Source organism: Pinus tabuliformis, chromosome X (genome assembly GCF_031772625.1).
Source record: "Pinus tabuliformis cultivar Carrire ecotype Pingquan chromosome X, CPIR1, whole genome shotgun sequence".
NCBI lineage: Eukaryota > Viridiplantae > Streptophyta > Pinopsida > Pinales > Pinaceae > Pinus > Pinus tabuliformis.
The window spans coordinates 184,797,607-184,809,401 of record NC_142308.1 but is presented as its reverse complement, the minus strand read 5'-3'; positions in this window follow the sequence as shown (position 1 = coordinate 184,809,401).

The following is an 11,795-nucleotide window of genomic DNA, read 5'->3' as shown; positions in this document are numbered from 1 at the left end:
AATAAATATCACTCTTGCTCAAAAGAAAATAAAACTTACTTCACTCTTGTTCGAAACAAATCACACTTGATAAATAAACTAAATTCAAGTTGCTAAAAAAAATATGACCTCTAAATTAAAATCCTACTCACACAACTATACTACAAATCTATATCAATCTCGCTTCACTCTACAGAAAAATGATTTAAAATTCTTAATGAAACAATCCTGAGCATTCATTCGAAAATCAAAACTAAGAATTTAAACAAACTAAGGAAATTCTATAGTAAAACGTAGAATTGAAATGATATCTACAGTTAATGAAAAGCTTGCTACTCGAGGGGGCCCTCCTGTGAGATGTAGGCAATAGCATAACTCCTCTACAAGACTAAATACACATCGATCCCATGCGCAACAAAGGAATGAAACAAAAACAGAGTCTTTTATTTGCAACAATAGATTTTTTCAAACAATAATCTCCCCCTCTGTTGTGGGGAAAAATGCCTATGCAGGACGATCCTATCCACCTAAGGTGTGACAGTGCCTTAGCAACAAACAGAGACAGCTATTCTAGTATTCTTCCTTTATGAATTAAGAATGAAGAGAGATGGATGGACTAACCGGTGTCTTCCGTTTGTCCCTCGATCCAGTTTCTCTTCTCTTTGAGAGTTCCCAGCTACTTGCCTTCTCGCTCGCCCATCTTCAACAGGTTCCTGCAAGATCACAAGAAGGGAACACTACACAAAGACATAGATTCATATTCATAACTAGTTCAGGATTAGAAATAAACCAAATACACTAATGCAACCATACATCAAGGACACATTAGCATATAGGAGAAACCAAGATAGCTTTATTGATGAATAACAAGGTTCAGGAGGAGATACAACCAAGAGAGTTCCAATCCAGCATCTCCTTCCCAGCACATGAAATTCCTATCTTCACCTCCCTTCAAAGCATTAAGCACCCAATGATTCCAATCTCAAACCAACAGCAATTCTTTGCAATAACAAAATTCCAGCCTCTAGATCTCATGGAGAAGAGATCCATATATAGATGTTTGGAGTGAGGATGAGTCAGCTTGTGATCTGACTAGTGTCCTCTCTCTCTGTTAGTTCTTACTTCCACTTGGAGACTAAGAGCCTCTTACTCATCACTTAGTCGAACTCAGCAAGGCAAGTGTCATGGAGGAAGATTCTGGAAGCTTCCACAGTCTTGACACCTCTCACAAGAGACCCTGACATTTGTCACTTCCCGCTCAGCGCACCCTGGTGGTGCTTCTACCTGCGTTGCAATGCAACCAGCCAGTGTAACCTCTGCATTTCAACACAGGCAGCTAGTGGAGCTTCTAAATTGATCCTGAATTGACTTGTTTTTGAGCAGTTTCTGGTGGAGAACTTCTGTGAATTGCTGTGGTTTGTTAGCCTTGTTCCTCTAGGGGTAGGAAAAACATGTTTAGGGACTTTGGATCCCTTGGATTATGGACATTTCATGCTTATAGCTGTAAGGCACAAAAATGTCTATAACACCCTCATCAAATAGATTACAATGGTTTTATAGATCTCTTAAGCAACTAGAAATCTAGAATTTCATTGTGTGAATTCTGCCATGAGATCTCAACAAATCAATTTGAGAATAAAATAAAGTATGTTTTGGAGGATTTCGGGGTAAAAGATGAGCCCAAATATGTTCCTAATGATCTTCTTGCCACGAATTTTTTAAAGAACAGCTCATCCTGGCTTATTTTTTGACTATGCATTAAATGAGAATTTGAAAAACCGTATATCCATGTAATCTACAAAATAAGACTACAAAGATCTTTGAAAATACCTCAATTGATAATGAATTTAAGAAAAATCCACCTAGGAAACCTAATTCGGCCTCTTCTAAACAAAACCCATGTTTTTTATTTCTAAAATTCATTCTCATTTTCTTCGAAAATGCGTTTGAAGTTGACTAGTCAAAACAGCTACGTTTTTCCCTTGAATTGGTGTTGGAGGTCCACACATGTGAGATGGGTGGTATTTGACCAATGGAAATCCATAGTGGAACCTTTAGAAACAATTTTCATGTGTCATATTTCCTTCTAGAGTGGTGCTACTACGTCAACCGTGAAGATAGTTGTGGAAACTTGACTGAGTTGTAAGACATTGCGCTGGCAAAACTATCATTAGTAAAACCAAGCAAAGTTCTTCTTAATCCACCAAAAATAAAGGAAAACAATTTTAATTAACCACTTAGAAATATAGAGACACATCATAAAGAATTATGGTGAAAATGGTGGCAAGTGAGTGAAATGGTGCAATGGATTGTTGGAAGTAATGGCTTAATGAATGACAAAGACAAGTGATAATGATGACAAATCAGTGACTCAACATCTCCCCCACACTAATATATTTTCATATCCTAATGCAAATTGAGTCCTAAAAATTAACTCATATACCTCTTTTCTTTATCCAAACAAGGTTATAACAATGTAAACTTTGAAACGGGAACAGATACTGTTACCCGTTTCGTAGAGATAGCAAAAAAATGACCCGATTTTCAAAAGTGGTGATGCAGAATACACATGATTTTTTTAGAACATGGTTTTTGGAACTTTAATTTTTTTCATGTGCATTAAGTTTTAGAATGGTAGTGATTTTCATGCTGATTTTAAAAAGTGAGTATTCTACACCACACCCTTTTTTTAAAAGACCTATTTTTTGACTTTAAATTTTCTAGTGTGTGAAATGTAAAAAATTATTTTCTAAATTTGATAGTTTTTGAAGTGGTCATTTTATTCATATTTTCTTGTTCTCTATCTTAATTTTTTTTTTTTTAGTGGGGTTTTTATTGTTTTGCGTTTTTAAATTAGAATGTCGATAGTTTGAATTTTAGATAATCTACATATTTATACATCCTTAATTATTTTTTCAATCCACATGAAATAATTGTTTCTAAAAAACAACATTTTTTAACAATGGACATAAAAATAACCATTTTTAACATAAATATAACAAAAAAACTAAACATTTTGATAATTTTTTGCTAGAATTAACATGTCAAAATCACAATTTTTATACAAAAATATTAACTAAAAATGGTCAAATAATAGTTTTTTTTATGAATTTCATGTCAAAAAAATAATAATAACAAATTTTTTTTCAAAAAATAATAATTAACTTAAAATCAATGCGAAAATCACAAATTACAAATATTGAACACATAACAACTTTAATTCATTGATTATTCTTTTCATGAAATGTCAGAGTCAAAACATCGCAAAGCTTGATTTCTAGGTATAACTTAAATTTAATCAACAATGTCACGTAATCCAAACTCTTCATCCTCTAGAGTTTCATCATTGTCATCTTCCACAATATTTTCTGCTTCCTTTTGCGCAATTTCCTCTTCTAATGGGTCTTTGATGTCTGCAAATCTCCCAATATATGTCTTTCCAAACATTCCATGTAATGGTGGTTGGGGTTCCTTTGCCTTTTTTGCCACACATGATTCACTAAAGTCCCCTTTCTTCGACCCAATTTCTTTCATTGCATCTGGAAGAAATTGAAGAGAATTAATTCTTTGCTGAATGAAATTGCATTGTAATGGATCTTTCTCAATTGCAATGCAATTTCTTCCTTTTTGAAGGCAGTATGCTAGTGTTGTATCTAATTATCAAGCACAAAAAAATAATGAAGTAAATTAGTACAATGACATATTAATTAAAAAAAAGAACATATTGAAATTCAATTCCATGTGGCAAAACCTACCTGACCCAGAAAATAAATCCAGAACCCAATCTCCTTCATTTGAACATATGTCTATAAGATAGTTAATCAATAATTGTGGTTTCTGATAAATGTTAACTATCTCTCCTTTCGTTTCTTTGTCTTCATATGTTAGTTTTATCACAACAGCATCATAAGTCAGTATTTGGCTATGACTCTTTCTGTCCACCCGATTAAAAATCATAGACATATGGCTATCATCTTTTGCCCAACTATCAATATGAATGAACTCACAGTCATTTATAAATTGTTGATCTTCATTGTTAAGAAGATTTGACTTTTGCCTATAACATAAAATAGTACAAGTTCAATTAACTTGTACATAAATGAATTTTTCAACATTAATCAAATATACCTTTAAACATCTTACCATGTAAGCTGCATTCTTGAATTTGTTTTCCCCTTTAAGCTTGACAATACCATTGCCAATTGTGTGTCTGAATGAAATGTCACAAATCTCCATAATGGTGATGACGTCACTTCCATAAATCCCGCCACCACTTTATTAAAAGCTTGATAAGTATAAGGGTCACTATCATAGTAAATGTTTGGAATATTGAAACCATGGGGAATATCTGCAATAACCAGGGCATAATCCCTTTTTGGTACGAGTTTAGCAATGCCTTCATAGTCGCCTTGTATTACTTGATATTGAATAGTGTCTAGCCCATTCCAAATGAAATTATTAAGAGTTGGATCAAGTTCAACATTCTTAATACGTTGCTTTCTCAGTCTTTCAATCTTTATTTTTTCAATAAAAGTCTTGAAACTGTCTGGTGCTCCATTATCTTCTTTCCTCATCTTTTACCAAACAAACAAATGTATGTGTAAGTTTTAAATTAAAAATAGTACACAGATGATTAAAATTGAATGTATAAATCAAGTTACCTTTTTAAATGCAAGATAAAAAGATTTTAATGTTGATGTAGAACTTGAATCTGGATGGTTGCGTACAACATCATCCCAACTATCTTCATTCAACAATTTAACCATTTGTTCCTGAATTTTCATGTAAACTTTGTGACTGCATAGATAAAGTAAGAAAAAGTTAATATAATGATATGTATAACAAATACTACCAATAACAACATGTTTTATTTAAAAGATAACTATAATCCTGAAAATAAGTAAAAATAATTCAGCAAACTTACTTTTGAAATTCTTCAGACATTTATTCCAATGATAATTCCCCTAACCTCACACGAGATAATATTGTTTTGACAATTTTTTCATCTTTCACTCCTTGCATTTCCCTCCAAGGCGTGATGGTCATATCGTCTGGAAGTTGCTTCAATTCAGGAGCTGATTTATTGTTGCTACATATCAATGGCTTAGACTTTTTGACCCTCTGGTTTTTAATGCCAATGTCTTCGCACATGCTAAAAATGTCATCAATCAAATTCCAAATATCTCCAGTTCTAAATGCCAATTGGAAAATGTTATCAACACCTCTGAATAAATCGCTATATCTGCTGTCTTTTCCACCTGTTCAATTGGTTTTCTCTTCAGTTTGATAGCCTATTTCCATACAACATTCCTTTCGGAAATCTGCAGTAATATTTATCTTATCCCCACCACATTTTTCTAGGAATTCACTATGAATAAATCTAACCTTTTGGATCGAAGTCATAGACATCCTATATTCATTATCTGAATTATGATCCCATGCCACTAACTTTGCTTCTGTTTCATTTAAACCAGCATAAATGATACATTTCATTGTTTCAAAACGTGGGTTATTAGGATATTCCTCCATCAATTGTCTTTGAGCTTCAACAGAATGGTCCCCCCCAAGCACATAATAATTGTATTCAAAAAATTTTGACTTATCAAATGCTTCTTTGTTGGGAACTTGAAGTGGATCAACAAGAAGCACATAACTAACCACATGAGCATATGGATTGTACCTCATCAATGTCTTCAAGTTGTGAACATGCAGATGATGTGGCTTTCTGGCATTGTCCTTCACTTGCCTTATAGGTTTGTCTGACATTTAACTGAAATGTACGACCACCATCAATTAAGTTTCTCTTTGTCAAATTCTTTCGAATGGAATTTTGTTTTGTTTTGATTATGCCATCATCTAAATCAGCTCCTGGTGTAATGATTTCTCTGCTTTCTTCTAAAGTTTCACTAGGTTCTTGACTGCTGGTAATGACTACTTCAAGATCTTCAACTCTACTTTTTTTCGTCATAACATTCTCAAGAGATCTATTCTTGGGCATTGTTACTTTTGGTCTTTTACGACCTTCCTCAGTTCCAATGTCATCTTCAGTAATGGAAACATATGCTTCATTGTCAATTTCAACTTCATCGTCCTCAAAAGTAACTTGTTTACCCTTGCTAGATTTATCCACCAGAGGCCTTTTCTTCTGATTCTTTGGATGCAGTTTTGTAGCATCATCAATTACTACATTTTCCATGTTTTCCATATCTTCTTCTGACACTAAGTAAAAATGGCTAACAACTTTCATGATATCATGCTCTATGAAATGAATGCCTCCCAACCTAATTGAACAGCTTTCAACAAAATTCTGCCCAACAAAATATCATATGTTAATATAAACAAAGTTAAAAAAATATAGCGAGACACTTTCAAAACGCAAAATAAAAATACAAATAACAATACTTACGATGTTTTGTGTCATCTCATTTACGATTTGTTTACACAACTTTGTAGATACCTCTCTCGTGTCATATAATGAATATGATAGTTGGTATTTAATCCTTTCATGCGACTTGGGAGCTTTTGTAAGTACGTAAACAACTTCAGTGTTTGGTACCGAAAACATATCTATGACTCTTCCCATCACCTCCAAATTTTCATTATTATGGGGTATATCAATGTATAGATATATATTCACAGTTGTGCTCTCTCTTTCTTTCACATACCAGACTCTTGATGGAAATTTCACCTCTTTTGAACTTTTCCAATCTGAGATTTGCTTCTTATCACTTGAAGCACTTGAAATATTTGTAGGCATGAGCTCAGGTGGAGTTCGTTCACCAATGTTTTTTGAAGATACACCTTTAAGACTCTTTGGTCCAGAAAGATTCACATAAATTTTCCTTGATGCCATTTTCCTAAAAAAAAACACATAAATTAGTAAATAAAAAAACATATTAACTTAAATTAATAACAAAAATATACCATAAATTTTTTATTTGTATAATCAGAATTGCCTAGCCACCTCTAACGGGCAGGCGGGTCGATGGGCCAGCAGGAGGTCAGGTCAGGGATAATGAGGCTAAGTGGACATTTAGGCAAGTATGGGCGAGCCCCTACCCACGCGCCCCCCACAACCCCCTAAGCTTACCCCCCTCCCCGGCCCCCCCTCCCCTTTCCCCCTACCCCCACACTCCCGCGCCCATTCCCCCCTCCCCCCGCGCTCATTCCCCCCCCCCCCCCCCTCCCCCAAAACCCCTCCCCCCCTAACCCCCGCCTCCCCCATCCCCCCAAACCCCCTACACTCCCCAAGCCCTCCCCGCGGCCGCCCCTCCCCACTGCGCCCACCGCTGCCCACACCGCGCGCTCCCTCCCCCCACCCGCCGCCCACTCCTACCCCATCCCTCCCCCCATCCCTGCGCCCTACCCCATTCCCTCCCCATCCCCGCGCCTTACCCCTTACCCTACCGCCTCACCCCAACCCCCCCACATTCTGCCCCTACCCCTACCCCCAACCCCCTCAATCCCCCTACCCACCCCCTTCTGCCCCTACCCCCCACCCTACACCCTACCCATGCCCACCCTACACCCTACCCACGCCCTACGCCCCTACCAATCCCCCCACCCTTACCCCCCCCATCCCCCCCACCTACACCCTACCCGCGCCCTACCCCCCTACCCTTACCCATCCCCACCCCCCACCCCCTATCCTTACCCCCTACCCGTGCCCTACCCTTACCCCCCACCCCACTACCCCCCCCCCCACCCCCTACCCTTACCCCCTACCCACGCCCTACCCTTAACCCCCCACCCCACTACCCCCCCCCCACCCCCTAACCTTACCCCCGCCCCCCATCCCCCTACCCCGCCTAACCCCTACCCGTGCCCTACCCCCCCCACTGCCCCCCCACCTCCCCACCCCACACACCCTCCGCCCCCTACCCGGGCCACCCCGCCCACCCCTCCCCCTCCCCCACCCCTCCGCCCACCACTCCCCCTCCCCCGCCCCCTCCCCGGCCCCTCTGCCCACCCCGCCCACCGCTCCCACCCCTCCCCCTCACTCGCCCCCTCCCTGGCCCCTCCGCCCACCCCGCCCACCGCTCCCACCCCTCCCCCTCCCCCGCCCCCTCCCCAGCCCCTCCGCCCACCCCGCCCCCTCCCCGGCCCCTTTGCCCACCTCGCCCACCGCTCCCACCCACCCCACCCCGCCCACCCCTCCCCCTCCCCCGCCCCCTCCACAGCGCCTCCGCCCACCCCGCCCCCTCCCCGGCCCCCTCCGCCCACACCGCCCTCCCCCCGGCCTCGTCTGCCCGCGCAGCGCCACCCCGGGCCGCCCCGCCCCGCTCGACCGGCGGCGGGTCGATTCCGGGAATCCACCCGCCGCTGGTCAGGCGGGGTGAGGCGGCTCGGTGGTGGCGCTGCGCGGGTCGCCCCTCTCCGCCTAACAGGCGGCGGGTCGATTCCCGAAATCGACATGCCGCCAGTCGGACGGGGCGGGGCGGCCCGGGGGTGGCACTGCGTGGGCGGAGGGGGCCGAGGGGAGGGCGGGGTGGGCGGAGGGGGCCGAGGAGGGGGCGGGGTGGGCGGAGTGGGGCGGGGGGAGGGTGGGGTGGACGGAGGGGCCGGGGAGGGCGTGTGGAGGGGGAGGGTGGGCAGGGTGGGCGGAGGGGTGGGGGAGGGGCCGGGGGAGGGGACGGGGAGGGGGCGGGAGAGGGGGAGGGTGGAGGGGGCGGGGGAGGGGGAGGGGTGGGAGGGGCCGGGGAGGGGGAGGGTGGGCGGAGGGGCCGGGGAGGGCGAAGGGTGGGCGCAGTGGGGAGGGGCCGGGAGGGAATGGGGGGGGTAGGGTTAGGGGTAGGGGGGATGGGGGGGGTAGGGCGCGGGTAGGGGGATGGGGGGGGGTAAGGGTAGGGCGCGGGTAGGGGGTAAGGGTAGGGGGTAGGGGGGGGGGGATGGGTAAGGGTGAGAGGGGGGGGGGGTAGTGCGCGAGTAGGGTGTAGGGGTGGGGATGGGTAAGGGTAGGGGATGGGGGGAGGGGGTTAGGGTAGGGGGGGGGTAGGGCGCGGGTAGGGTGTAGGGGTGGGGATGGGTAAGGGTAGGGGGTGGGGGGGGTAAGGGTAGGGGGGTAGGGTGCGGTTAGGGTGTAGGGGGGGGGATGGTGGGGGGCTAGGGGTAGGGGCAGAAGGGGGGGTGGCGGTGGGGGCAGGGGTAGGGGCAGGAGGGGGGGGTGTGGGCGGACGCGGGGGGGATGGGGGATAGCGTGGGGTGCGGCGGCCAGGGGCGTCGGAGTTAGGGTGTGGGGGTGCGGGTGGCGAGGGAAGGGGGTGGAGGGAGAGGGGGCATGGGGAAGGAAACAGAGGGGGAAGGAGTTAGGGGGTGGGGCCCATGGGGCCGGTGTTAAGGAAGGGGGGGAGGAGTTGATATTGGAGGGGAATGGGAGTTAGGGGGTGGGCTTATGGGGAGGAGAGTTGTGGGGTAGGGAAGGAAGAGTTGGGGAAAGGGTGCATGGGTGGGTGAGTTGGGGGTGGTAAGGGCTGGCGCATGGGTAGGGTAGAAGGGGGAAGAGGGCATGGGTGAATGGGAAAGATCGATAATGGGTTGGGGGAAGGGGGCACGACGACGGCCTACCCACGGTTATTGGGTGATTGAGTTTGATTGGGCCCACCATGCTCACGATTGACATAATTGTTATTTTGGCTTGGAAAAATTATTAATTTAAAAAAAAAAAAAATCTTCTTCGTTAAATTAATTTAATATGAAAATTTTGAAAAAAAATTGAACTTACCTTTCAATTGCGATAATTCTTCGTTGAATATGTTGTTGATAGCAATATAGCTGCTCCACAAATTCACAAGTCTTTCAACGAACTTCAGAAAACCTGGATGTGAGGTAAGTAATAGTGATAACGAAATTTAATATATAAGTGAAATTACAAAGATGTTTTTCTGTACGATTAATGTGGGATAATTTGTTGTAAATTATTATAGAGCGAATATTGTAGAGTTATTTTACAATGGATTGAATGTGGGATTAATTTGTTTTAGAATATATTATAAAATTAAAAAAAATAAAATTAGTTGTTTAGTAAATATTATATACTTTAACTATTAGAGTAATTAATATAGAAGTTGTAGTTTACAATTTGAATTTCAGTGATTGATTTCATAAAAAAATTTAGTTTACGTTTTTCAATGAATTGTAGAATAAAATAATAAAGATAAATAAATCTAACAAACTTTTGGAGGGAAATATTTTCGCGAAAATTTTTGGAGGGAATAATTTTGGAGGGAATATTTCATTCTTTAAGCTATATAATATTCTTAGGAGACTCCATTTGTATCATTCAACATCTTCTATTTGAAAGGGATGGATTGTTCTGATGGTGAAGTTTCGATTTATACACCATCAACATCTTCATCGCGGAACAACTCTATTCATATTGATGAATATAGCGGGAATTCTTCCACTATGAATAGAAAGTCAATTCTTCCACTTAGTCCCGATTCTAAAGACTACGAGAGCAGCATTGATGAAAGAGGGGATGGAGAATTTCAAATTAATAAAGAGTCACAGATTCCACTTAGTCCAAATTCTAAGGACTATGAAAGCAGCGGTGATGAAGAGCATGATGGTGAAGTTCAAAAGAATGGAGTGTCACGATGTCCACTTAGTCCTAATTCTTAGGACTATGAGAGTAGCAGTTTTGAAGAGTGTGATGGTGAGGTTCAAAAGAATGGAGGGTCACGGTGTCCACTTAGTCCTAATTCTGAAGACTATGAGAGCAACAGTTTTGACGTGCATGATGGCGAATTTCAAAATAATGGAGTGTCACGGTTTCCACTTAGTCCTAATTCTAAGGACTATGAGAGAAGTAGTGATGATGAGTGCGATAATGAATTTCAAAAAAATGGAGAGTCAAAGTGTCCACTTAGTCCAAATTCTAAGGACTATGAGAGCAGCAGTGATGATGAGCGTGATAATGAATTTCAAAAGAATGGAGTGTCAAAGTGTCCACTTAGTCCTACTTCTAAGGACTATGAGAGTAACAGTGATAAAGAGCATGATGATGAATTTCAAAAGTATGGAGTGTCACAGTGTCCAGTTAGTCCTAATTCTAAGGACTATGAGAGCAGCGGTGATGAAGCGCGGGATGATGATTTTCAAAAGATTGGAGTATCACAATGTCCTCTTAGTCCTGATTCTAAGGACTATGAGAGCAGCAGTGATGAAGCGCGAGATGATGATTTTCAAAAGATTGGAGTATCACAATGTCCTCTTAGTCCTGATTCTAAGGACTATGAGAGCAGTAGTGATGAAGCGCGGGATGATGATTTTCAAAAGATTGGAGTATCACAATGTCCTATTAGTCCTGATTCTAAGGACTATGAGAGCAGCAGTGATGAAGAACATGATGATGCAGTTAGTCCTAATTCTAATCAGTATAAAGGTAGCAGTGACAAAAGACAGGATGTAGCATCTTCAATAAGTAAACAGCCACATTTTCAACGTAGTCCTAATTCTATGGACTATGAGAGTAGCACTGACAATGTACATGAGGAAGAATATCCATTAAACATTGAGTCGGATTTTCCATTTAGTATGAATTCTAAGGACTATGACAGTAGCACTGAAGAAGGGGAAGATGAAGGGTATCCTCTCAGTCAAAATTTGAAAATCAGAGCTGATCATAGTGTGGATAACATTCCTCTTAATGATGATGAAAATCCTTATAAAAATGATGATCCAATTATGGAGATGTTGCCAAGAAATATTGTATCGAGGAGTAGGAGCAGACCTTTTCGTATCAATGCAAACTATTCTAGTTATACAAGGGGTAGAGCAGAATATCTGACGAGAAGAAGTTCTATCAGCGCTCTCAT